Raw genomic sequence first — 6,975 nt, 5'->3', positions numbered from 1 at the left:
TAGAATCCTTCATTCTCCCTTAGATTGTTTTGGTGTGCAACACCAAACTTAGCTTCTTGCATTATAGATAAAACTAATTAACCTTTTTATTAAAATAGTATTGAACAGAAAACTACCTCGGGTTGGGTTGCCTCCCAACAAGCGCTCTTTTATTGTCACTAGCTTGACATCCTTCACTCTGTGCTCATGGAATTTGAGGTTTTTGTTGCCTTAGGTTTCCTCCTCTTGCTATGGGCTTCCTTCCCTCTGTTTCTCTTTCCATAGCCTTCTTATTTTCCTCCATGACTCCCTTCTCTTTCAACACAGCATCCTTTTCATGGCTCTTTGGGTTCAGAGTCCCCTTTTTCTCACCCAATTCAGCAAGTTTTTGCACTAATTGTGCCACCTGCCTTTCAAGTCTTCTGAGTGAAGACTCCTGGTTCTTGCTTATCATCTCTTGATGTTTCTTTATTTCTTCCCGCTCTATTGCCATCATTTCTTGAATTTTTATGGACCTCTCCATCAGCATTTCTAGAATATAGATTCTTTGAAAGGTTGGAAGTGGTTGTGGCTGTGTCAATTGTGGTGGTTGATGAAGGTCATTTTGAGCGAATGGTGAGGTAGGACGGGGTTGGAAGTGTGTGTGATTGTTGTTGTGGGGATGTGTTTTAAGTTGATTTTTGAAGTTGGGATTGTTGCAGTTGAAGTCCCTTGGTCTTTGGTTTTGGTTCTCAACCCCCCTCCCATTAGAATGAGTTCTCCAAGGTGGATTGTACACATCATTCTGAGGCCTGTGCTGGAGCATGCTAGAGTGATTGCTTGGAGCTTGTAGTTGCTCATAGCTTTGTTGCTCATGGTTAGTGGCCCCAAAGCTGTGTTCAGCTTGATTACACCCATATGAGCTTTGAGTCAGGTTGTATGTATGTACTACAGCATGTCTCAACTCAGTGATTTTTCTAGCCATCATATCTAATTGTTGTAGAGTCTGCTGATGCATCTGCTTGTTTTGGTTTATTACTGCACGAGCACCTTCAATTTCTTTCTCTAATGGATGCACTTCTGCCTCTTGCTTAACAATTCTTTGTGATGGGTTAAATTTGACTAGGAGTCCATTCATCAGTTCTTCCCATCCGATAATGCTTCCTTGTGGAAAAGCTTCAAACCATTGGGCAACGTCATTCATGGCTATGGATAGTTGCTTCGAACTATGGGTTACATTATCATCCAAGGTGGGGGTATTATTCTCATGATTGCTAGAATTTGTTGAGTTCCCTTCCATGATCTGCACAGTCACAACCAATTCAAGTGAAGATAGAGAATATTCAGGCCAGGATATGATTAAAGGATCAGTTGACACAAAGTATCAAACAGTTGGCAAACTTGAGAGAGTACTGAACGAAAACCACTCCTCTCGTTTGTTTTTCAAGCTATGAAAATCATATTCAGCAGGATGAGCCAAGGAAATTTCACTCTATTGCTAGAATGAGGTTTCTATTAGCTCAGGCAAAACTTCAAACAGTTAGTAGGTTAATTAAAAGTTAAAGAACAGAAAATAAAAATGCTAGATCTAGATCTCCACTTCACTTAATCATTGTCAATCTAATCAATCCCCGGCAACGGCGCCAAAAACTTGATGCGCGAAAAATTTCTTTCACGTATAACCGGCAAGTATACCGGGTCGTATCAAGTAATAAAAACTCACGTGAGTGAGGTCGATCCCACAGGGATTGAAGGATTGAGCAATTTTAGTTTAGTGGTTGATTTAGTCTAGCGAATCAAGTGTTGGTTGAGTGGTTTGTGATTAATAGAAACTAAATTGCTTGAAACGTAAAGGGAGAAGGGTAAAGTGCAGTAAATTAAAGAGCAGGAAAGTAAATGTGCTAAATCTTAAAGAACAAGTAAATTAAATTGCAGAAACTTAGATTGCAAGAAATGTAAATGACTGAATCTTAAAGTGCAAGAAATGTAAATTGCTTGAATGATAAAAGGGAATTAGGAAGTGGGATTGCAGAAATTAAACAAGCAGAAATAAATTGCAACAAAACAGAATAGTGAAAGATGAATTAAAGCAAAGTAGATCTAAACAGCAAAGTAGAAATGCTTGAGAAATTAACACAGAAAGCGATGCTTAAGTTGCAGCAAATGAAAAATGGTTCAAGATCTCAGGAGTGGAAGAGACTAGATAACAAGTCTAGATCTCAAATCCTTCCTTGATCCAACAAGAACAATTGCAAAAGAAATGAAGAAAAGTAAATTGCAGGAATAGATTACAGAAGAGTAGAAGAAGATGCAATGACCAGAAAGTGAAATTCAAATTCAATTATGCAGAAACGTAAACAAGAGATCTCAAGGTGAGATTGAAACAGAAGTTCTTCAATTCTTCACCCAAGATCCAAAGCAAGAAAATTAATGAGTGCTCAAGCAAGAACAAGGAAGAAGAGAAATCAATTCTCCTTCCCAATTCTCTAAGGAAATCAATTAAAAATTAAAGCTCAAAAGGGAATTCTAAAAAAAATGCCCAAGCGAAAAGTTTTTCATTACATCAAACTAAGTCCTATTTATACACTTTCTATTCTTGGATATTGGAATTTGGATGGGCTTTTGATTTGGTGAAGAAATGAATTAAGTTGGATTTTTAATTTGAATTTCAACCCATGAAGAAATTTGCTTCCAGGGGGATGCTCAGCTCACAAAGTGAGCTGAGCTTGGAGACTTAGTATGGGGAGGCCTTTGTTGCTTGCTTTGCTGCTTGGGATGCATCAGGGGAGAGCTCAGCTCACTTTGTGAGCTGAGCGCTAGTGCCTTGGTGCCAATTTGTTGCGCTTTGTGCTGCCCAGGACCGTGTCAAGGTGTGCTTCATGTGCCCATGGATAGCGCTCAGCTCACAAAGTGAGCTGAGCTTTGGGGCATCCAAGGAAAGGTCCTTGGTTCGAAACCCATGGGAAGCATGCGCTGGAGCTTTTCCTTGGTTTTCTTGTGATGCCTTGCTTCCTTGCTTCCTCATGGTGGTGAGTTCGAACCTTGAGGAGTGCATTTGGCCATTTTTTGCTTATTTTCCTTTGTGAGTAGCGCCTCCCCCATCCCCCTTGGTCATGAGTTCAAGCCTTGGAGCATGCATTTGCAAATCATTTCCTTTGAATTTTTCCTCTAGCACTCTCGATAATGCTCACTTAGTGAGCTGAGCTTGGTTCCTCATTTCCTTATTTCTTGGCCTTGTGTTGTGCTCAGCTCACAAAGTGAGCAGAGCTTGGTTCTTCTCTTCTTGTCTCTTGACCCCATGTTGTGCTCAGCTCACAAAGTGAGCTGAGCTTTATGCTTTGGTCTCCTGGTAGTGAGTGTAGCGCTCACTTAGTGAGCTTTGGAGGGAGCTTCATGGTTTTGTTGCATCACACTTCCTCTTTTCTTGGCCACGCTTTTTTTCTTTTCTTCTTTTCTTCACCTACAATTAATCAAAACAACCAATCAAAGTATCACCAAGTTCACAAGGTCTATTAATCATTAAAAATCAATTAAATTTAGCTTAAACCTCATGATTTAGCATCAATTTCATGGTGGTTGTTTGATTTGGAGAAGTCATGCATTTTCATTCCAAATTACTTACTTAGGATGCAAGAAAGTGCATAAAACCAAATAAAAAATAAAGAAAAAGGATAGTAAAACTAGGCTAAGATGACTTGTCATCATATCTCATGACATTTTAGATCTGAACTTTGTAATCCCTTGCCTTTTGGTTTAAAGGGCTATTGGCTTTTTCTGCTTGCTTTTCTTCTCTCCTTTTTTTTTCTTTTTTTTTCTTTTTTTTTTCGCATATACTTTTTTTTCTGCAAGCTTTTCACTGCTTTTTCTTGCTTCAAGAATCAATTTTATGATTTTTCAGATTATCAAATAACATTTCTCCTTTTCCATCATTCTTTCAAGAGCCAACAATTTTAATATTCATGAATAACAAATTCAAAAATATGCACTGTTCAAGCATTCATTCAGAAGAACAAAAAGTATTGCCACCACATCAAAATAATTAAACTATTTTAAAATTCAAAATTCATGTACTTCTTTTTCTTTTTGCAATTAAAAACACTTTTTATTTAAGAAAGGTGATGGATTCATAAGACATTCATAACTTTAAGACACTAATGATCATGTAATAAAGACACAAACATAGATAAACATAAAGCATAAAATTTCGAAAAACAGAAAAATAAGGAACAAGAAAATTAAAGAACGGGTCCACCTTAGTGATGGCGACTAGTTCTTCCTTTTTGAAGATCTTATGGAGTGCTTGAGCTCCTCAATGTCTCTTCCTTGCCTTTGTTGCTCCTCTCTCATGATTCTTTGATCTTCTCTAATTTCATGAAGGAGGATGGAATGCTCTTGGTGCTCCACCCTTAGTTGTCCCATATTGGAACTTAATTCTCCTAGGGAGGTGTTAATTTGCTCCCAATAGTTTTGTGGAGGAAAATGCATCCCTTGAGGTATCTCAAGAATTTCATGATGAGGAATTTCCTCATGCTCTTGTTCATGAGTGGGATCTCTTGTTTGCTCCATCCTTTTCTTAGTGATGGGCTTGTCCTCATCAATGAGGATGTCTTTCTCTATGTCAATTCCAGCTGAATTGCAGAGGTGACAAATGAGATGAGGGAAGGCTAACCTTGCCAAGGTAGAAGACTTGTCCGCTGATGAGCGGATAATTTATACGCTTTTTGGCATTGTTTTTAGGTAGTTTTTAATATGTTTTAGTCACTTTTTATTATATTTTTTATTAGTTTTTAATTAAAAATCACATTTCTGGACTTTACTATGAGTTTGTGTGTTTTTCTGTGATTTCAGGTATTTTCTGACTGAAATTGAGGGAGCTGAGCAAAAATCTGATTCAGGTTGAAAAAGGACTGCTGATGCTGTTGGATTTTGACCTCCCTGCACTCAAAGTGGATTTTCTGGAGCTACAAAACTCCAAATGGCGCGCTCTCAATTGCGTTGGAAAGTAGACATCAAGGGCTTTCCAGCAATATATAATAGTCCATTCTTTGCGCGAAGATAGATGACGTAAACTGGCGTTCAACGCCAGTTCCATGTTGCAGTCTGGCGTTCAGCGCCAGAAACAGGTTGCAAGTTGGAGTTCAACGCCAGAAACAGGTTACAACCTGGCGTTTAACTCCAGAAACAGCCCAGGCACGTGAGAAGCTAAAGTCTCAGCCCCAGCACACACCAAGTGGGCCCCAGAAGTGGATTTCTGCATTATCTATCATAGTTTACTCATTTTCTGTAAACCTAGGTTACTAGCTGAGTATTTAAACAACTTTTAGAGATTTATTTTGTATCTCATGACATTTTAGATCTGAACTTTGTAATCCCTTACCTTTTGGTTTAAAGGGCTATTGGCTTTTTCTGCTTGCTTTTCTTCTCTCCTTTTTTTTTCTTTTTTTTCTTTTTTTTTTTTTCGCATATACTTTTTTTTCTGCAAGCTTTTCACTGCTTTTTCTTGCTTCAAGAATCAATTTTATGATTTTTCAGACTATCAAATAACATTTCTCCTTTTCCATCATTCTTTCAAGAGCCAACAATTTTAATATTCATGAATAACAAATTCAAAAATATGCACTGTTCAAGCATTCATTCAGAAGAACAAAAAGTATTGCCACCACATCAAAATAATTAAACTATTTTAAAATTCAAAATTCATGTACTTCTTTTTCTTTTTGCAATTAAAAACACTTTTTATTTAAGAAAGGTGATGGATTCATAAGACATTCATAACTTTAAGACACTAATGATCATGTAATAAAGACACAAACATAGATAAACATAAAGCATAAAATTTCGAAAAACAGAAAAATAAGGAACAAGAAAATTAAAGAACGGGTCCACCTTAGTGATGGCGACTAGTTCTTCCTTTTTGAAGATCTTATGGAGTGCTTGAGCTACTCAATGGCTCTTCCTTGCCTTTGTTGCTCCTCTCTCATGATTCTTTGATCTTCTCTAATTTCATGAAGGAGGATGGAATGCTCTTGGTGCTCCACCCTTAGTTGTCCCATATTGGAACTTAATTCTCCTAGGGAGGTGTTAATTTGCTCCCAATAGTTTTGTGGAGGAAAATGCATCCCTTGAGGTATCTCAAGAATTTCATGATGAGGAATTTCCTCATGCTCTTGTCCATGAGTGGGATCTCATGTTTGCTCCATTCTTTTCTTAGTGATGGGCTTGTCCTCATCAATGAGGATGTCTTCCTGTATGTCAATTTCAGCTGAATTGCAGAGGTGACAAATGAGATGAGGGAAGGCTAACCTTACCAAGGTAGAAGACTTGTCCGCCACCTTGTAAAGTTCTAGAGATATAACCTCATGAACTTCTACTTCCTCTCCAATCATGATGCTATGGATCATGATAGCCCGGTCTATAGTAACTTCAAACCAGTTGCTCGTGGGAATGATTGAGCGTTGGATGAACTCCAACCATCCCCTAGCCACGGGTTTCAGGTCATGCCTTCTTAGTTGAACCAGCTTTCCTCTTGAATCTCTCTTCCATTGAGTGCCCTCTTCACAAATGTCTATGAGGACTTGGTCCAACCTTTGATCAAAGTTGACCCTTCTAGTGTAGGGGTGTGCATCTCCTTGCATCATTGGCAAGTTGAATGCCAACCTTAAATTTTTTGGACTGAAATCTAAGTATTTCCCCCAAACCATTGTAAGCCAATTCTTTGGGTCCGGGTTCACACTTTGATCATGGTTCTTGGTGATCCATGCATTGGCATAGAACTCTTGAACCATTAAGATTCCAACTTGTTGAATAGGGTTGGTGAGAACTTCCCAACCTCTGCTTCGGATCTCATGTCGGATCTCCGGATATTCACCCTTTTTGAGCTTGAAAGGGACCTCGGGAATCACTTTCTTCTTGGCCATAACTTCATAGAAGTGGTCTTGATGCACCCTTGAGATGAATCTCTCCATCTCCCATGTCTCGGAGGTGGAAGCTTTTGCCTTTCCTTTCTTCTTTCTAGAG

Source organism: Arachis hypogaea, chromosome 18 (genome assembly GCF_003086295.3).
Source record: "Arachis hypogaea cultivar Tifrunner chromosome 18, arahy.Tifrunner.gnm2.J5K5, whole genome shotgun sequence".
In the NCBI taxonomy this organism is placed as follows: domain Eukaryota; kingdom Viridiplantae; phylum Streptophyta; class Magnoliopsida; order Fabales; family Fabaceae; genus Arachis; species Arachis hypogaea.
The sequence above is the reverse complement of the archived record's forward strand: the minus strand, read 5'-3'. Positions refer to the sequence as shown.